Source organism: Dermacentor variabilis, chromosome 7 (assembly GCF_050947875.1).
Source record: "Dermacentor variabilis isolate Ectoservices chromosome 7, ASM5094787v1, whole genome shotgun sequence".
Taxonomy (NCBI): Eukaryota; Metazoa; Arthropoda; class Arachnida; order Ixodida; family Ixodidae; genus Dermacentor; species Dermacentor variabilis.
Window position 1 is genome coordinate 148,764,783 of NC_134574.1, and position 21,695 is coordinate 148,786,477.

At 48.9% G+C, this 21,695-nt stretch overlaps 1 non-coding gene across 1 annotated transcript; it reads left to right on the forward strand.

Moving 5' to 3' along the window:
• The first annotated feature begins 3,095 nt into the window (after positions 1-3,095).
• On the forward strand, positions 3,096-3,168 carry TRNAT-CGU (transfer RNA threonine (anticodon CGU)). Its single transcript has one exon. It is a non-coding gene; the product is annotated as a tRNA-Thr (tRNA).
• The last annotated feature ends 18,527 nt before the right edge of the window (positions 3,169-21,695 follow it).

Here is a 21,695-nt window from a genome sequence, read left to right on the forward strand (position 1 = left end):
CGCAAGCACCGGGAGGTCACCGGTAGGGCTTTCTGCACAGACCAATCATACGCTCTCCCCGTTCATAGGAGCTCACTTTTTTTGCTTGAAAAACAAATAACATTTTCTGCACTGATCGGCTTGTCTTAACTATTTAGCTGACAAGAGGCGAGGATCCCGCAGGATTGGAGAGGGATTCGATAGAGCCGACGCAGTGCACTGAAAGTCGCTAACCGGATGAAGCAGACCAGTCGGATGAAGCGGACCAATCGCGGCGTCTGCGATTGGTCCACTTTCCCTTACTTTCCTTGCACTAGCTGGTCGAAGCTTGTGGCAGCATGCAACGGAAACTTAAGAATGACGCTAAAACGGATTCTCAGCAAGAAAGAGTCGGCAGAATGAGGTTGTAAACGTACCGAAATCTCTCGAACATGTTACGCGGCCATGCAATGAGTTTTTATATGCGCAAATAAACCCATGCTCTCCAGCAGATGCGTGTAGCCAGCGCCTGAGCGATTGGGGGAAACCATCATTTATTCCTTTGGGAACAGGGCAGCCTGCAGCTATTCAGCAGAAAATTCAGTTTTGTTGGGCATATTAATGCATCTTTAATGCGTACACGTCACTTTGACGCGGTGAGCTATTGCGGTTTCGTGACTCGCGGGACAGGCAGGTGAAGTGGGTAAAAAGCCCGAAAACGTTTGACCAATAGCCAGGGTCTTATGACGAAAAGGCGTCGAATCATAACTATTTTTTTCTTTTTTCAGCCAAATTATGCATAATCAGTGTGGTCACGTCATTCAAATGAGGAGGTATCACGGTTTTTGGGACGTCACGTGACAGACAGGTGAAGTGGGGAAGGTGCAAAGAAGTTTTTGACCAATCACAGAGGGCTGCTTACAGAGTCGAAATAGAAAATTTTGGAATCATTTAAATTATAGCGTTCCAGATATGTTGACAGCTTGTATTTACGCCATGAAAATAAAAGCATTTAAAAACAACAGTATATACACGGTGTTTCAGGGAAAACACTGAATTTTTTTTAATAGTTGCCTATGGCAGATAGCAATATTGTAGTTGTGAGCCTTCCAGCACACAGTAAGTGTCGTCTGCTTGTGTTACAACGTGCTCTGCGTTAACGCGAGTTGCGCGGTCTGTGTTGGTCTCGACCTGTCTTTTCGCTAGCGCCGCGGCTTACCCTTGTTACGTTGTGGGCTGCAAACGTAGAGATGAGCGTCATGTCAAGCTGCGACATCGTGTCCCCCTGCAAATCACACATGCACCCCTACGGTTGCTTATTTGTGTACCCGTTAGGTAGCTCTGTCTGGATTTCGAGTACCGGCGGGAAATGAATGGTCGCCGCCTACTGAAGCAGCATCTAGACCAGCGTGCCCCAAATGCAACGTTGCTGCCCCATGTTCGCGGTTGACGCTTGCCTCGTCGCGCTTGAGCACAGCTATTCAAGCTAAAAAGTTGGCTGTGTGAACGTGTGTGAACGTTTACACCAACAAGGGGGTGCGGCCACTCTATCGTGCACGTTGCGCCGTTGCTGCGAGACACTTGAGCACCCGGTACTGGAGCGGCCCTCTTTCATTACGCAGCGCGCGTGGCTATGGAGAGGGAGTATCCTCTCCTTGACCTTCCCAGTCCCCAGTCCGGTGCGATTGCAGCACATTTTCCCCGCGCAATACCCGAATGCTCTTTGCAAATTATGTCAGGACACTAGAGCGACGCTGTCACACATGTTGTGGGAGTGTCGGGTTACATCAGCTACAATGGCAGTAGCTCCGGAGGCTCTTGCGTCGAAGTGGGCCGCCGCTCTGCGCAGCTCCAACCTCAAGACACAAGAGTGGGCTGTCCAGCAAGCCCGAGAGGCGGCGACGAGGCAAGGCCTCGAAGTCCCCTCATGGGAGACCTGAGCCCGGGTCATCAAATTTGCCGGATTCAGAATAAAGTTGTTTCCATCCATCCATCTCCTTGACCTACGTTGTACGACACTCGACGAATGTTTGTACCCCAGTGGCAGTGCGTCTCGATAGGACCGGGCTTATCGCGCTTTCCTTACCTTCATAGAAGTAACTAACTTAGGTTCACGTTTGTAAGTTATTTCTGTTTTCAAATGGCGAGACCTGAGACACTATTTCTTCTGTGTGAAAATTCTGTAGTAGCGTGACCTGCAGCGACTAGCCCTACACTGCGTGGCCTGTACTGTATGTGTTCCACTTTATTCTTTGAGGTTTGTCCTCTTGCTTATTCATTCTTCTTTCCTCCCCTTCCCATCATCCGTTCCTATGTTTCTGTATCTCTTTCCTGAAGAGTATCGTAAGAAGCCAACAAACACTGACACCAAAAACAACATAGGGGAAATTACTTGTGCTTAATAAATGAAATAAAGAAACGATGAAGTAATGGAAATTAAAGTGGATGAGAAAACAACTTGCCGCAGGTGGGAACCGAACCAACAACCTTCGCATTTCGCGTGCGATGCTCTACCAATTGAGCTACCGCGGCGTCGTTTTCCCATCCACTTTCTTGGGTATTTATGTGTCCTAGTAGAACCCTGGGAGTGTTAGCCAGCGCCACCACTCACAGACCTTGGCGGCGGACGTGGAACGTCTTTTTTTGCCGCAGGCGTCACGAGAACGTGATCTTTTAGGGTGAAGGCAACTGGTCAATAAACCCACATATGCTACCTGAAGGCATCAATGTTGCCGGATTCGAGACCCTCGTTATGTAATGAACGAGAAGAAAGGGGGTTAACCGAGGGGCCCGATTTTTATTAGTCATATCATAAGAAGCCAACAAACACTGACACCAAGGACAACATAGGGGAAATTACTTGTGCTTAATAAATGAAATAAAGAAACGATGAAGTAATGGAAATTAAAGTGGATGAAAAAACAACTTGCCGCAGGTGGGAATCGAACCCACAATTTTCGCATTTCGCGAAGGTTGTGGGTTCGTGACGCCTGCGGGTTCGTGTGGGCTCGTGACGCCTGCGGCAAAAAAAGACGTTCCACGTCCGCCGCCAAGGTCTGTGAGTGGTGGCGCTGGCTAACACTCCCAGGGTTCTACTAGGACACATAAATACCCAAGAAAATGGATGGGAAAACGACGCCGCGGTAGCTCAATTGGTAGAGCATCGCACGCGTAATGCGAAGGTTGTGGGTTCGGTTCCCACCTGCGGCAAGTTGTTTTTTCATCCACTTTAATTTCCATTACTTCATCGTTTCTTTATTTCACTTATTAAGCACAGGTAATTTCCCCTATGTTGTCCTTGGTGTCAGTGTTTGTTGGTTTCTTATGATATGACTAATAAAAATCGGGCCCCTCGGTTAACCCCCTTTCTTCTCGTTCTTCCTCAAGAGTAGGCAGGCGTGGTGCCCCTTCCGTTGGCAGTTGCCAGCCTGCTCCTTGCTTTCCCTTTCCTGTCAAGTGTATATATGTTTTCAAATGAAATAATAGTAATATAATAACGACAACGAATGCTGCGTTAATTCTGAGAGGTGGTTGATCGTTTTAAAAGGCCATATGCGACGCTGCATACGTTCGGAGTAATGTGTTTTGAAGAATTGTCCCGGCCTTACATTTTAGCGCAGTAGTTTGTGACGGGTTTCCAACATTCCAGTCAATTCCGCTTGAATAATTACGCAGTACACCTCCTTGTTAAAGCAAGAGAAGCAACTAATCTAATTTCTTAATTCCGGCCTCGACGGCCGAATTTCGATGGGGGGAAAATGCAGAAACACCCTGTACCGTGCAACAAACAATCACGCGGTGCTTTAAATGCAGGATAATGACTGATGCGTACGTTGGGCGCGAAATGTTATGTTCGAGAATGTCATTTATGCATTTTCGTGGGGTGCACAAGGCGTGGCATGGCGTGCGGCAGCGGCACCTAAATATGCAACAAAAAAGGTCATGTATATAGAGACGACTGCCTTCGGCAAACAATACACTCGAACTCCTATGATACTTGCCTTGAACGTGCGACGTCTGCACGAGGAACCCTTGGTTAATAATAGCAACAGCGTCAGCACGGCGTGCCCTGACGGACGCCGCGACAAATGAGATGCATGTTCAGCAGTTCTTTGAATTCTGTTAGGCACAGGCTCCTTTTTCTGTTTCTTTTACACGTGGAAAGGTGATACATTGTCTGTTAAAGACACCTGCTTTGCAAAAAGGTAGCGCCATCTCGACGGTTTCCTGGAGCCGATGAGAATAAGTTCGCCGTGTTACTACACGGACACGTTGTCCGCGATCCTGATAACCTCTACGCCTGCCATCTTGGATCACGTCACGAGCCACCCATAATTTGTGTGGATTGCAATGTTATTCGCTGTGCACACAGATGGTCGGCCCTCGCAGTGGCCAGTGAGAAAAAATGCTTCAGGGATTATGGGCACAGTTAGGCTCCGTTCGTGCGGTCACGTTTCTTGGGCATTATGACGTAAGACTATTCCAATATGTTTTTATTCCAATACCCTGGCGTCAAATTTGCGTAACCACCAACACAAGCACCGGGGGGTCACCTGCAGGGTTGTCTGCACAGACCAATCATACGCTCTCCTCGTTCACAGGAGCTCACTTTTTTTTGCTTGAAAAACGACTTACATTGTATGCACTGATCGGCTTGTCTTATCTATTGTGCTGAAAAGAAGCGAGGATCACGCTGGATTGGAGAGGGATTCGATAGAGCAGACTGAGAACACTGAAAGTCGCTAACCGGATGAAGTAGAGGCGGCGTCTGCGGTTAGTCCGCTTTCCCTTACTTACCTTGCGGTAGCTGGTCGAAAGACGTGGCGGCATGCAACGGAAGCTTAAGAATGACGCTAAAACGGATTCTCAACAAGAAAGAGTGGGCAGAGTGAGGTAGTAAACGTACCGATATCTCTCGAACATGTTACACGGCCATGCACTGAGTTTTTATATGCGCAAGTAAACCCATGTTTTCCAGCAGATGCGTGTAGCCAGCGCCTGAACGATCGGGGGCAGCTATCATTTATTCCTTTGGGAACGGGGCAGCCTGCTGCTATTCAGCAGAAAATTCAATTTTGTGTGGCATATTTATGCATCTTTAATGCGTACACGTCACCATGACGCGGTGAGTTTTTGCGGTTTTGTGACGTCGCGGGACAGGCAGTTGAAGTGGGTAAAAAGCCCGAAAGCGTTTGACCAATAGCCGGGAACTTATGGTGAAAAGGCGTCGAATCATAACTATTTTTTTTTCGGCCAAATCATACCTAATCAGCATGTAGACGTCATTACAGATGGGGAGCAATCATGGTTTTTTCGACGTCACGTGATAGACAGGTGAAGTGGTGGTAGTCAAAAAAAGTTTTTGACTAATCGCGGAGGGCTGATTACGGAATTGGAATAGAAAAGTTTGGAATAGTCTATGTTATAGCGCCCCTCATGTGTTGACAGGTTATAGTTACGCCATGAAAATAAAAGCAGTTAGAAGCAACAATATATACAAGGTGTTTCAGCGACCACACTCAAAATGTTTTAATAGTTGCCTCTGGCAGATAGCAATATTGTAGTTGTCAGCCTTCTAGCACACATTAAGCGTCGTCTGCCTGTGTTACAACGTGGTCTGCGTTAACGCAAGCTGCGCGCTCTAGGTTGGGCTCCATCTGTTTTTTTCGCTAGCACCGTGGTTCATCCTTGTTACGTTGTGGGCTGCAACCGTATAGATCAGCGTCATGTCAAGCGGAGACATCGTGTAATTAGGGAAATCACACAAGCACGCCATCGGCTGCTTATTTGTGTGCCCGTTAGGCAGCTGTGCCTTCTTTCGAGTACCAGCGGGAAATGAATGGTCGCCACATACTCAAGCAGCATCTAGACCAGCGCGCCGCAAATGAAACGTTCCTGCCCCGTGCTCGCGTGCTTGAGCACAATTATTCAAGCTTGGCTGTGTGAACATGTGTGAAAGTTTATACCAACAATGACGTGTGGCCAGTCTATCGTGTAAGTTGCGCGGTGTAGGCGAGACACTTGAGCCCCTGAAACTGGAGCGTCCGACTTTCATTGCGCAGCGCACATCGAGATTGTGAGGGAGTATCCTCTCCTTGGCCTTCGTTGTACGAGTCTCGACGAATGTTTGTACCACAGTGGCAGTGCGTCTCGACACGACCGGGCTTATCGCGCTTTCCTTACCTTCATAGAAGTAACTAACTTAGGTTCAGGATAGGATAGGATAGGGATAACTTTAATAAAATGCCTGCAAAGGACGGTTTAACGCGTCAAGACGCTGGCCAAGCGTCGACCTGGGGTTATACCCTACTCTGCACTACCCCAGTTGGGCCCGTTTGTAGTGGGTCATGAGGCTTGTGCTTTTCGAGCGCACCCCGGGCCTGCTGGACGGCCCATAATTGTGAGTCCTTGTCTGCAGATTGCAGTGCAGCTTGAAGTTCGGGCGGGTAAGTCCTGGAGGTAGCTGCCGTCGAGAACCTGGCACAGTCCCACATGATGTGCCATTGGTCCGCCGGACCCGCTGCACAAACACCGCACAGCCCACTCGGATAGAGCTCTGGGTGACGCACGTGCAGCATTGCGGGGGCGAGGAATGACGCGGTCTGTATTTGCCTTAGCAATACGGCCTCGTCCCAACTGAGTGCTGGGTGGGGAGGCGGCATTGTCCGCCGAGCTAAGCGGTAACACTTGGTTACTTCGGCATAACTCGTCAATGTGTCCCTGGTTTCGAACCACCACACGGAACGGTCACTCTCGGGGGCGCGGAAGGTAAGCGCTCGCGCCGCCGAATGGGCCGTCTCGTTGTGGTTTGGTGAGGATGCACACTCGCCGGCGTGTGCCGGGAACCACTTGATACGGACGGTGCTGCCGCGGTCTTGATGTGGGAGCTTGCCGATGATGGCGGCCGCCGGCGCGCATATTCGCCCCTTGGCAAAGTTGCGCACGGCATTCCTCGATCGCTGAGCACGGTGCGACACTCAGCCTCGGTGATCGCCAGGGCGATGGCAACCTCCTCAGTGTCTGTGGCGTACGTGCACCGCACGCCCGCTGCCGTTGTCTTGGTGCCGGTAGCCGCCGCAACGACCACTGCCGCGAAGCCTTCCCGCTTGTATTCCGCTGCGTCCACGTACCGGGCGTGTGGGTCTTGGGCGTGTTGTTCAGTGAGAGCCTTGGCCCGCGCCTGCCGCCGTTCTTGGTTGTACTCTGGGCGCATGTTCTTCGGGATGGGGTCCACGTAAATGTGGGCCCGCGCCTCATCTGTGATCACGCACGGTTGCCGGTAGGGAGCTTGGGGGTTGTAACCCAGGGACGTTAATATACTGCGGCCCGTCTTGGTGGTAGAGAGGCGCTCGAATTGCGCGGTGAGCTGCGCCTCGGCTATTTCTTCTAGGGTGTTATGGACGCCGAGCTGCAGGAGCCGAGCCATACTCATGGTCTCCATCAAACCCAGCGCCGTCTTGTAAGCCCGTCTGATCAGCGTGTTGATCTTGGTCCTGTCAGTGACGTGCCAGTTGAGGTAGGGCGCAACGTAAGCGATGTGACTGATCACGAACGACTGGACAAGGCGCACGAGACTGTCTTCACGCATGCCCGCCCGTCGTGTAGAGACTGGGTGTATGAACCGGATGGCGTCCATTGCCTCGGTGGTAAGCTTGTTGATGGTCTCGTCGTTGCGGCCGCTCTTGTTGAGCAGCAGGCCCAGGACCATGATCTTGGGAACTTCGGGGATGCGTTGCCCCGATGCAGTCACAATCTTGATGTGGTCACACTCCCGAAGGGGAACGCGCATCCGTCCCGCTCGAAGCGGTGTGAGGACGAACAGCTCGGATTTGGCGGGCGACCACGTTAGGCCTGTGCCGTCAAGGTGCTGCTGGATGGCGGTAACCGCCGCTTGCAGCTGTTGCTCGATGATGGCGTCGGTGCCGCCGGCCGCCCACAGGGTAATGTCGTCGGCGTAGAGTGTATGCCGGACGCCGGTCCCCGCTACTGCCCTCACTACCCCGATCATGACGAGGTTAAAGAGCCATGGCGAGATGACCGAACCCTGCGGAGTACCCGTACTGCCAAGCTTGTGCTCGGGGAGCTTTAGGTCTCCGGCGTGCAGTTCCACCGTGCGGTTGGTCAAGAAGTCTTGAATATAATTGTAGCTCGTTACCCCCATGTTGAGTCTTGATACTTGTGCTAATATGGCTGAGTGTTTGACTTTGGCGAATGCACTTTGTAAATCAAGACCCAGAATTACTTTGCTGTATTGTGTCTTGTTGTCGATGATTTCTTGTTTGAGTTGTAGCATGGCATCTTGTGTGCTGAGTCTGCGCCGGAAGCCGATCATCGTATCAGGATAGAGGCCTTCCTTCTCTAGGTATTCTTGCTACCGGTTGGCGACCACGTGCTCCAGCACCTTGCCCACGCAGGACGTCAGTGAGATGAGACGAAGGTTGCCGATGTCCAGTGGTTTGCCCGCTTTCGGAATCAGGATCGTTCTTGCCGTTTTCCACTGTCGGGGCAGCTTGCCCGAATGCCAGTATTCATTGAAGTAATGGGTCAGGGCCTCTATGGAAACATCGTCCAGGTTGCGCAGCATCTTGTTGGTAACGAGATCGGGGCCGGCTGATGAGCGGGTGTTGAGCTCGTGCAGCGCTACCCGTATTTCTGATATGGTAATGTGTCGGTTGAGCCACGCGTTGGGCAGCCCACCCCCCCTCCCCCGCGTAGGGCGGGTGGGTTTCCGTTGGCGTGTCCGGCAGATACTTGGCTTCTAGGTTCCTGATAATAGCGTCTTTTCCTTGTTGTTGTGTGATAGGGTGCATGAGGCGGGCCAGGCGGTCGCGCTAGCATGACTTTGTCTTTGTTTCGTCTAGGAGGTGCCGAAATAGATTCCATGTACAACTGCGATGGAGTTCCCTGTCAGCTCGGTTGCAGATTTCATTCCACTGCTGACGGCACAGGAGCATGCAATGGTGTTCAATGGCCCTGTTTAAGTCAGCCACCTTCTTCTTCAATTTGCGATTGAACCGGTGCTGTTTCCAACGCGCCTGTATCGAACGTTTGGCCTCGATCAGATGGGCCAGGCGGCTGTCCATGATGATGACGTCCTCATCTGTTTCTATGGTCTTTGTGGCTGAGCGCACCGCATCGCGGAGCTCCGCCGTCCAGGTTTCGATCTCTGTGATGTCTTGTGCTGTGGTGAGGCGCCCCTTACGGAATCCGTCCCAGTCCGTCCACTTGTGTATAATGGTATTGCTCCGTAATTGGTTGGGTATCGTAATTTCGAGGATGTAGTGGTCACTGCCCAGGTCGACGCCCGTGTTGTGCCATGTTACTTTGCCCATGTGGCCATTTTTGATGAATGTAAGGCCTTGTGTGGTGTCTCGTGCTACGGAGTTGCCGATGCGGGTAGTATGCGCGGGGTCCGTGATTAGGACACAGTTGTGGTCCAGGGTATCCTGTAATAAGTCCCGCCCCTTGGTTGTGTCCTTCACGTAACCCCACGCTCGATGGGCGGCGTTGAAGTCCCCTCCAATCAGCAACGTGTTGTCTCTGGCTTGGGTGCTGGCTGTGTGTAGTGGGTCTTGAATTTCTGTGTTTGGTGCTTGGGGTTACTGTAGATGTTGCCGATGAACAGGCTGCCTTTCCGTCGTTTCCTTGGCATGATTTCGGTGAAGGCCTATTCTACCCTGCTGCGGCCGTGGTTGAGGTGGTGCTCGATGAACGTGAGCCCTTTGCGGACGAACGTGCAGACGCCCCGTCCCTCCGCTTAGCTAATGTGAGCGCGATATCCAGGGAGGGTGGTGGTCACCGTCGCCGTTTCTTGCAGCAGGATAATGTCGGGTTTCTTGGTTACTGTGTTAAAGGGACCCTGAAACGCTTTTGACGATTTTCTACAAACGTATTGAGTCGTTAGAGTAGGTCCTTCTGATCATTAATTGACACATCTAAGTGCTCCGCGTAAAGCGTGTAATTTATTATAAGGGTTTTAATATGCACATCGCTGCCGATCGCAGCGCACTGCTCGGCGGAATTTTAAGCCGCCCCTACCCATATGACCGAAATCACCCATATGACGTCAGTGGGGCGAGCTATCCGATTGGCTGACAAGGGTGCGTGATCGATAATTTTTCCAACTTTATGGTAAACAAATGATCTTCGTAATAGTTGGAATGTTAGTTAATTTGTTTTTATGAAAGGAAAGTAACATAAAGAGAATGCACAAGAATAATTTTTCAGTACACTTAAGCACTTCCGGCACACAGCAAGTGTCGTCTGCTTGTGTTACAACGTACTCCATTTTGAAGAGAGCTCCGCGGTCAGAGTCGGTCTCAGTCTTTTCGCGAGCACTATGATTCGACTTTGTTGCCTTGTGGACTGCAAACGTAGCGACTGGCAATATGTCAAGCTGCGACATCGTGTCCCTCTGAAAGGCAGCGTACGAGCGAACTGGCTGCTGCGCATCGGACTGCCGCTATCCGATCGGCGCCAGGATTTGAGCGTTTGTGGCCGTCACTTTACACCGGAAGATTACTAACGCAATAGCGTTTCCCGAGTCCGGCATTAGGGAAAACGCAAGCGCAAGGGGACAGAGTCTGGCCGCTTGACTTTGCCGTAACGGGATGAGCCATGAGAAGAGCAGAAGGGCAAATGCGAATGGTCTGCACGGTGCAGCCACCTGGTGGCACAGAGCTCAACCATACACAGTAGCAGCAACGAAGTGTATTCTTCTTTGCTGCTGGTGTGTATTTTTCGCAGGAGTGTAATCATGAACACGTTGTTTTTATAAATGTTTAAAATGTTTTACACTTGGTTAGAGCAATATTAGCGCTTTGTTTGGCTGGTTAAACGCTGCACCAACAAGTGTATGGACCGTGCTGACCGATCAGGCCGCTCACGTACGTCTACGCTAAAGTTCCTTCATCAGCTTGAGTTTATGCCTACAGTCATTTGCCGAAATGACCAGCTTGCCTGTGGTTACCGGAATACAAGACACGTTCGGCGCTACGACAGAATGCTCGCAACGCACGCTGCTTCGATAGCTCTCGCTTGGGGTCGACGGCCAAGCGGCTAGCGGAGCGGTCTCGCGCGGGCGGGGGCGGGCTCCAAAACAACCGGAAGTGGACGATGTGACGTCGCATCGTGACGCTGAACCAGTGAAGGCGGAGCTTAGCCCCACTCGCTCGGCGAACGAGTTGAGGAGGAAAAGCATGGCTAGGGAGGAGGGTAGCTTCTAATCGCTTGTAGCTCCATTAATACGTAACGCTTCACTTAAATTGTGGTGCGAATGTCCTACTTAAGCTGTACCCTACGCGTCTACAAAATTTGTCCGAACCGTTTCAGGGGCCCTTTAATATGTTGTTGCAGCACTGCTTTCTTTTTGTTGTAACTGTGGCGATTCCACTGCCAGATCGTAAGGCCAGGTAGCGATCCTATTGCGGGTTGGGGTTGAGACATAGTTGTGGCGAGGGTGGGGCTTGCGTCTGTTCTTGGAGGTATGGGTGGTTGGCGAATTCCGCTGAAAAGATGGGGCTGCGCACTATGGGCTTGAGGGTGTGTTCAATGAATTCGAAACGCTTTTGTATGGTGTGGAAGGACGTAGTGAACAGATCCTCCAGCCGCGCCAGTCGTTGGTCGGTCACGGCAGCCGTGCTGGCGTAGGTATTGGCGAACGCTTCAATTTTGCCTTCGAGCTGAGTTTCCAATCGGGTCAGGCCCTTGTAATGTCGTGATGAAGTGCGTGTTCAATTCTTGGTGTTTGGGTCAGTGGTCTTCTCCTCCTGAGGCGCGTCTTGGGTTTTGTCCTATGATTCTGTGCCCTGGTGCGACAGCGTGTCGGTGTTCTGCTCGGGGACAACGGTGGCTGTAGGTTCGGTGCGTGCTCTTTTCTTGGGGGTGGACCAGTCGTCTTCTTCTCCTGGGGCTCGTCTTGGGTTGTGTCCATTGATTGTATGCCTTGGTGTGATGGCGTGTTGGTGGCGGGTGTAGGTGTCTCGAGCGACTGAGCTGGGTCTGTCTTTAGATGGTCTTGCTGTGCTTGAAGTTCTTCCTTGACCCCGGCGAGCTTTTCGGTAAGCCGGCGCGTGGATTCTACCACGTTTGTAAGTTATTTCTGGTTTCAAATGGCAAGGCCTAAGACACTACTTCTTCTATTTGAAAATTCTGTACTAGCGTGACATGAGGCGACTAGCCCTACACTGCGTGGTCTGTACTGTATATGTTCCACTTTATTCTTTGAGGTTTGTCCTCTTGCTCTGTGCTTCGTCTTTGCTCCCCTTCTCATCTTCCCTTCCTATGTTTCTGTCTCTCCTTTCTGAAGAGTAGGCAGGCGTTGTGCCCCTTCCGTTGGCAGTTGCCAGCCTGCTCCTCGCTTTCCCTTTCCTGTCAAGTGTATATATGTTTTCAAATGAAATAATACTAATATAATAACGACAACGAATGCTGCGTTAATTCTGAGAGGTGGTTGATCGTTTTAAAAGGCCATATGCGACGCTGCATACGTTCGGGGTAGTGTGTTTTGAAGAATTATCCCGACCTTACTTTTTAGCGCAGTAGTTTTGTGACGGGTTTTCAACATTCCAATCAATTCCACTTGAATAATAACGCAGTACACCTCCTTGTTAAAGCAAGAGAAGCAACTAATCGAATTTCTTAATTCCGGCCTCAACGGCCAAATTTCGATGGGGGTAAAATGCAGAAACACCCTGTACCTTGGAAACAAACAATCACGCGGTGCTTTAAATGCAGGATAATGACTGATGCGTACGTTGGGCGCGAAATGTTATGTTCGAGAATGTCATTTATGCATTTTCGTGGCGTACACAAGGCGTGGCAAGGCGTGCGGCAGCGCCACTTAAATATGCTACAAAAAAGGTCATGTATATAGAGACGACTGCCTTTGGCAAACAATAAACTGGAACTCCTATGATACTTGCCTTGAACGTGCGACGTCTGCACGAGGAACCCTTGGTTAATAATAGCAACAGCGTCAGCACAGCGTGCCCTGACGGACGCCGCGGCAAATGAGATGCATGTTCAGCAGTTCTTTGAATTCTGTTTGGCACAGGTTCCTATTTCTCTTTCTTTTACACGTGGGAAGGTGATAAATTGTCTGTTAAAGCCATCTGCTATGCAAAAAGGTAGCGCCATCCCTACGGTTTTATGCAGCCGACGAGAATAAGTTCGCCGTGTTACTACACAGACACACTGTCCGCGATCCTGATAATATCTACACCTGCCATCTTGGATCACCTCACGCGCCACCTATAATTTGTGTGCATTCCAATGTTATTCGCATTGCAGACAGATGGTCGTGGCTTGCTGTGGCCAGTGAGAAAAATGTTTCAGGGATTATATGCACAGTTAGGCTCCGTTCGTGCGTCACGTTTCTGGGGCCATAAAACGTAAAACTATTTCAATATGTTTTTATTCCAATACCCTGGCGTCAAATTTGCGTAACCACCAACACAAGCACCGGGCGGTCACCCGTAGAGTTGTCTGCACATACCAATCATACGCTCTCCCAGTTCATAGGAGCTCACTTTTTTTGCTTGAAAAACGAATAACATTGTCTGGACTGATCGGCTTGCCTTATCTAATTAGCTGACAAGAGGCGAGGATCCCGCAGGATTGGAGAGGAATTCGATAGAGCCGACCCAGTGCACTGAAAGTAGCTAACCGGATGAAGCAGAGGCGGCGTCTGCGATTGGTCCGCTTGCCCTTACTTACCTTACACTAGCTGGTCGAAGCTTGTGGCGGCATGAAACGGAAACTTAAGAATGACGCTAAAACGGATTCTCAGCAAGAAAGAGTGGGCAGAATGAGGTTGTAAACGTACCGAAATCTCTCGAACATGTTACGCGGCCATGCAATGAGTTTTTATATTCGCAAATAAACCCATGCTCTCCAGCAGATGCGTGTAGCCAGCGCCTGAGCGATTGGGGGAAGCCATCATTTATTCCTTTGGGAACGGGGCAGCCTGCAGCTATTCAGCAGAAAATTCAGCTTTGTTGGGCATATTAATGCGTCTTTAATGCGTACACGCCACTTTGACGCGGTGAGTTTACGCGGTTATGTGACGTCGGGGGACAGGCAGGTGAAGTGGGTAAAAAGCCCGAAAACGTTTGACCAGCAGCCGGGGACGTATGGCGAAAAGACGTCGAATCATAACTATATTTCTTTTTTCGGTCAAATTATGCATATTCAGTGTGGTCACGTCATATCAGATGAGCAGCTATCACGGTTTTTGGAACGTCACGTGACAGGCAGGTGAAGTAGGGGTGGTCCGAAAAAGTGTTTGACCAATCACCGAGGGCTGGTTACAGAATCGAAAACGGAAATTTTGGAATCATTTTACGTTGTAGCGTTCCAGATATGTTGACATGTTGTATTTAGGCCATTATAGTGAAAGCATTTAAAAACAACAGTATATACAAGGTCTTTCAGGGAACGCACTCAAATTTTTTTTTAATAGTTGCCTGTGGCAGATAGCAATATTGTAGTTGTGAGCCTTCCAGCACACAGTAAGTGTCGTCTGCTTGCGTTACAACGTGCTCTGCGTTAACGCGAGCTGCGCGGTCTGTGTTGGTCTCGACCTGTCTTTTCGCTAACACCGTGGTTTACACTTGTTACGTTGTGGGCTACAAACGTAGAGATCAGCGTCATGCCAAGCTGCGACATCGTGTCACTCTGCAAATCACACATGCACAGCTACGGTTGCTTATTTGTGTACCCGTTAGGTAGCCCTGTCTGGTTTTCGAGTACCAGCGGGAAATGAATGGTCGCCACCTACTGATGCAGCGTCTAGACTAGCGCGCTCCAAATGCAACGCTCCTGCCCCGTTTTCGCGGTCGACGCTTGCCTCGTCGCGCTTGAGCACAACTATTCAAGCTAAACGTTGGCTGTGTGAAGTGTGTGAACGTATTATTCCAACAAGGACGTGTGGCCAGTCTATCGTGTACGTTGCGCGGTTGCTGCGAGACACTTGAGCACCCGGTACTGGAGCGGCCCTCTTTCATTGCGCAGCGCATATCCGTATGGTGAGGGAGTATCCTCTCCTTGACCTACGTTGTACGACACTCGACGAACGTTTTTTACCCCAGTGGCAGTGCGTCTCGACACGACCGGGCTTATCGCGCTTTCCTTACCTTCATAGAAGTAACTAACTTAGGTTCACTTTGGTAAGTTATTTCTGTTTTCAAATGGCAAGTCCTGAGACACAATTTTTTCTATTTGAAAATTCTATAGTAGCGTTTCCTGCAGCGACTAGCCCTACACTGCGTGGCCTGTACTGTATGTGTTCGACTTTATTCTTTGAGGTTTGTGCTCTTGCTCTTTCCTTCGTCTTTCCTCCCCTCCCCATCTTCCATTCTTATATTTCTGTCTCGCCTTTCTGAAGAGTAGGCAGGCGTTGAGCCCCTTCCGTTGTCAGTTGGCAGCCTGCTCCTCGGTTTCCCTTTCCGGTCAAGTGTAATATCTTTTTCAAATGAAATAATAATAATAATAATAATAATAATAATAATAATAATAATAATAATAATAATAATAATAATAATAATAATAATAATAGTAAGTAGTAATAATAGAGATGATGATGATGATGATGATGGTGATGATGATGAATGCTGCGTTGTCTGAGAGGTGGTTGAATTTTGTATTAGGCCATATGCTACGCTGCATAGGTTCGGGGTAATGTGTTTTGAAGAATTATCCCGGCCTTACTTTTTAGCGCGGTAGTTTTCTGACGGGTTTGCAACTTTCTAATCTATTTCGCTTGAATATCTATGCAGTACAGCTCCTTCTTCAAGAAAGAGAAGCACGTAATCTAATTTCTTTATTCCGGCCTGGACGGCCGCATTTCGATGGGGGCAAAATGCAAAAAACGACCCTGTGCCATGCAAGAAAAATCACATGGTGCTTTAAATGCACGGCAGTCGCTTATGCTTACGTTGGGCGGGAATTGTTATGTTGGAGAATGCCATTTATGCATTTTCGTGGGGCGCACACGGCGTGGCAACGCGGGCAGACAGCGCCACTTAAATATGCAACAAAAAAGCTCATGTATATGGAGACGACTGCCTTCGGCAAACAATATACTCGAACTCCTATGATACTTGCCTTGAACGTTCGACGTCTGCACGAAGAACCCTTGGTTAATAATAGCAACAGCGTCAGCACAGCATGCCCTGACGGACGCCGCGACAAATGAGATGCACGTTCAGAAATTCTTTGACTTCTGCTAGGCACAGGCTCTTTTTTCTGTTTCTTTTACACGTATGAAGGTGATACATTGTCTGTTAAAGACACCTGCTTTGCAAAAAGGTAGCGCCATCCCTACGGTTTTCTGCAGCCGATGAGAATAAGTTCGCCATGTTACTACACGGACACGTTGTCCGCGATCTTGGTAACCTCTACTCCTGCCATCATAGATCACGTCACGAGCCACCAATAATTTGTGTGGGCTGTAATGTAATTCGCTGTGCACACAGATGGGCGCGCTGCGGAGTGGCCAGTGCGAAAAATGCTTCAAGGATTATGCGCAAAGTACTTTGTAACACATTGCGCTTGAAGCACCATACTGTACCACTCCTTTTAAAAAGCAACAGGAGCAACTAATTAATTTCATTTATACCGGCCGCCGCGGCTGTTTTTCGGTAGGTGACAAATGGAGAAATGTCCGTGTGCTGCGCAACATGCAAGCACACTATGCTGGATACGCACAATAATTACTCCTATATATTTATTTCATACATGCTGGTTGCCTTCATATGGAAGCAAGACATAGAAAAAAAATTGCATCAATTGAGGAATGACTAACTGTTAAGAGCTAGTTAATATTGCGGCTAAAAACAAAGCATAGTTGAGCAGTACAGTAAGAGGGTGTCTCCTTCCTGAGTGAGCCCTTAACTGTTAATGAAAACAATACATAAGCAGAAGGTCAACAACAAATGTACGTCCGAATAAATTGAAAACAAAATGTAGTGTCCATATAAGCGATCTCTGCAACCACGATACATAGTTGTATGCATATTTTTCAAGCATAGGAAGAAAATTGCCAGGTGAGCAAATTATAATATCTCTGGCTAATGAATTCCGATATCTGATTGTTCACGGAAAGAATGAATACCCGAATGGTGTCATTGTGGAAGTTATGTTCAATTAAATGTATAGGATGTTAGTTCTAGTGTTTCCCAGATCAGAGAAAGATACAAATGTGTGACTGTTTAGTTTAGCCCCCATTAAGGAGGCGAAATATAAACTGCAGGCGTAAGAATTTTGCACCCTTGCAAATAGTTGGTAGGCAAGCTTTGATAAGGAATTGTGTCGTGCAATCATTACGATTGTACTTAATATAAATGAATCTTAGGGCTTTTCTATGCATTGCTTCTAGGCGTTTTATGGAGTGTTTTGCATAGGGAACCAAAATGCAATGCCATATTCTAGCATAAGACGAACGAGTGAGGTGTAGGCTTGAATCTTAGTGTCAGGTGAGGCCGATTTTATAGCACATTTAAGCGAACAGATTGCTGAAAATGTTTTAGGAGATATGTGTGACGCATGTTTGTTCCATTTCAAATCAGATGATAGAATGATGCTGAAGTGTTTATACTGATCGAGAATCTTTGCTTTGTGCTGTTCGATCGTGTAGGTGAACTCTAGCTGGACTTTTTCTCCGCTTACTCTCATAAAAACAGCCTTGTAAGAAATAATCTTCATTCGCCGTGCCTGACATGAATTTAGTATTTGCGCAAGCTAGTAATTTATTGCTTATTATGGTCAAGCAACGTAATACTTACTAACATACTTATTAATTAGTAACATTATACTTACACTGGGCGTGAATGGTTATATGCAAGAATTCCGTTTATGAATTTACGCGGGGCGCGCGAGGAGTGTGGACAGCGCGACTGAAAAACACAACAAAAAGCTCGAGCATACCAATACGGCGGCATTCGTCAAAAATAATATCGCACTCTTATGAGGCTTGTATTGAACGTACTACATCTGTACAAACGGAGCTTCAGCGCTCCATGCCTTGACGAATGCCGCGACAAATGAGATAGCCGCTCTCGAGATATTCAGATAAAAGACAAGCAAACATAAAGGTCACACAGGGCACAAGAAGGAACATAGAGGAAACATGATTGTCAGGATCATTTCCATATGTTAGGAATGCTTAACTATTTCGATGAATTTTATTTTAACTTTCATTTATACGTTCCGAGTAATGAATATGACTCGGCTGTTTGAGCAGCTTTACGTACATACACACGCACAAACTACGAGTTAACCAGAAGCTGCAGAAGTAGTATTGTTGAGTATGCATACAGGAGTCTCTTTTTTTATCTAGCTTAGGGTTGGTGAAATAAGCGCTGACAGGACAATGTGTTTTTAAGCTCTCTCATGCACCAACTTTTTGTTAATTCTTAAATAACTGGATTATTTTTATTTCGCCTTCCAGTTTGACATTTCGAATAAGCACCTTGCCTCGACTATTTAAGCAGCTCTACACGCCCATACGAACATGCGAGCTACGTGTTTGCCAGAAGCTGCACAGGTACTTTCGGTAAGTATGCATGCATACAGGCACTCTTTTTTTCCTTCACTCAGAAGGATGCACTTCGTTGATTTGCGTTTTCTGAATGCGAACGCCATCTTACACTTTATGGCGACGCGAAGAAGGTGTGCTGCGCTGGACATCAATGAGGTCGTACGAACTCACCTATTCATCTGTTAAAAGTTAAAATGCGCGTTGAAATCGTCGAACCGAGGCTACGTTGCCCAGAACGTGTCCACCCCGCCTCCTCTCCTCATATTTAATGCGGCAGCTATACGTGCAAGGTGCCTGTTTTTTTTTCTTTCAGAAAGGCAACCGACCCAATTGGCGTCCATGTTCGTGCTCTCATTTGTTTGGCGCCGTCGTTGGCGTCGCCTACGTCGTCGTCCTGTCACGGTATCTGTGCGAGAGACGTACAGTGCGTTTGAATGCGAAAACGAGGAAGCCACGGAGGCACACACCCTCGTGCTCCATTCAATCGACTCTGACGTGCAGCCAGCCCGGCGCTCGGCCTCCCACTGCTGACATCAGCGTTGTGCGAAGAAAGTAGCTAGCTCTGTGTATAGAACACTATTGTGCAAGGAGGGTTTGGAGCGCATGGGACAGTACACGTCACGCAAGAAAAAACTGGCAGTGGCTTAGCTCAGCTATGGCAGATTATACGTAGCGAAGCAAAGGCATAGCATGGTTAGCCTTGGTTAATCTTCATTGCAAGTCCAGGTTATTGTGGTTGTCTAGCTATGTTGCGGCGTTAGCCAGTCGTTCGGCGCGCTGTTTGTCTGTTTCCTGGGCGATTCGTTTCCTCTTCATCTCGTTCCGATGTCGATTCCAGCCTCCTTCTTCTTACCATAATTATCGCCGTCCATACTGCCGCCTCAAGTGTGGTTGCGGCGCACGCGAGAACTCCTTTTCAATCCTCCGACATGTTATCAGGCATGCGACGCAGCTGGCTAAGCGAGCGGAGGCGAGCGCGACGACGAGTAACGCGTGTGACGTCATAACAAACGGCGGCGGTCAAGGTGCGGCGCTGCACAGCGGCGGAACATGCGGAATTAACACCTGTGCTTCGGTGCTACCAGTAGCGCATGCGCAGTAGTGACTAGGGAGCGAGTGAGAGAGGGAGAGAAAAATGGCTGTCGCTTAGCTAAGGTTAAGCCCAGGCAATGCATTGCCCAGGATGCGAAGCATACTAGCCTTTTAGTTGTTGAACCACTGTTTAGCCTGGTGAACTGCTGTTGCTTGGCTATATTTGGTTCGGCTAGACGAAGAAACAACTCATGCGTTACTCTGCTTCGCCTTCAAGAGTGGAACGCGAAAGCGTTCCCTTGGACTCGCCAAGGGGTGTAAGACAATGGGCTACGGCGCAGCGTCTACGCGCCCCGCATTGGACGCGGTGAGCGTCGAGCAACGCAGTGTTCGGCGCGGCAACGAAATGTGCGCCTGAGTAAGCGACGCACGCCTGAGCCTTAGAAACAGCTCGTTTCTAAGGCAACACCGCGTTCACTAGAGGCGCTTTTGTACCGCTTTGGAGCATCGACCTCGTGGCTCAGTGCTTTTTACTGTGGAAGCCGAGAGGCTTTGGTTTGGTTATTCTGTAATCGCGGCTCATCTGAGGTCGTGATGGGGAGGTACTCGGTTGATCCGGATAATGCAACCAAGTCGTGCAAGGCACGGGGCTCCAACCTCCGGGTGCACTTCGAGAACACCCGTGAGACGGCACAGGCGATCAAGCACATGCCGCTGCGTAGGGCCCAGCGCTACCTGAAGAACGTCATCGCGAAGCCTCTCGAGCCTTCCTACATGACTAACCCTTGTACGACGCGGCAATAAAGTAAAACAGGCGGATATCTTTCAAAACTTTCTCAAAAGGCTCTTGAGCAGCGCCGAGCGAGCGTGCGTCTATTTATTATGTCGTGTATTTCGTGGGCTTTGGTTTTTTCATGGAGAAAAAAAAGCACCAGGCACACTTCAGCACGAAATAAATGATTGATTCGGAGGTTACCTAAGGCGCCCTACAACATTGTAATTGTGTTTGCGATTCAAACAATAATAAAGAGTTCACTAATTAAAAGCAAATAATTATTTCGTACTTCGTGATGAAAAAAACCATTAGCTGTAAGTGCACACGACTGCCGCTACTATGCAGTCGGTACGATTTCTCTGGAGCTCTTGGCTTTTTTTCTTTAAATCATGGTCCAAGTTTACAGGGACATCCGGTTTACAAGCTTACGTAGCTACCTCCGGCAATGGAAGTGTTAAACAAAAATTCAATCAGTGGCCCAGCGTATGTGTCTTAATGGTCTTCATGGACTTGCCACGACCGTTTTAGTGTGCCGTTAACCGAGCAGAACTAGGGGTGATGTCTAGGCGACAGAAAAAGGGAACAAGTGAACGAGAAAATAAGTAAAGAAAAAGAACAATTAATAGGAAGTGACAACACATTCGAATGAGAATATCAAAGGGTTTTAATAAATGTGCAGTGAGCGCGCAACCTCTTGAGCATATGCTAAAGTGACCTCCAACTTTTTTTATGGTCCCTTTCTTTATCCCGGCCGTGACAGCCGTATTTCAATGAGGGCGGCTTGCAGTGACCGTTTCACGTCTGTATACCAGCAGCCCTTGAACAGTAACAACGTTAACGCAGCATGCCTTGACGCACGCCTCAACAAGTGAGATAGCCGGCGTTCAGAAGTTCCTTGTGTTGTGTTAGTGACGCACTCTTTTTTTCTTCTTTTTGTTGACGGATTTGAAGGTTATCCATGACCTCTGCTAACGACAGCCGCTTCGCAGAAAGCTAGCGTCATCGCTGCCTTTTTCCGCAGCCGATGAGAATAAGGTCGGAGTGCAACTCCACGGACGCGCTGTCGGTGATCCTGTGCCGGCCATCATGGATCACCTCGCGCGCCACCTATATTCCGTGTGCACTGGGCACAAGGGCACATACGAGACCCGACGAGCCCAAACGCGTGATCATCACCCATATACACGCTTCTTATGGCGCCAAGTGTCATGTTGGAGAGAATATGTGGCCTCATTTTGAATCGGTGGGGCCTTTTTTCCTCGTAGCGTAGCAAGCAAAGACGACAAAACGTGGCAATGGCTGGCTACGGCAGCTGAAGGTTGGGCTGAAGTGAAAGATGCGTACTGCTTAAATGCACGCGTAAACAAAATACGGCCATGCTTCGGACACAAC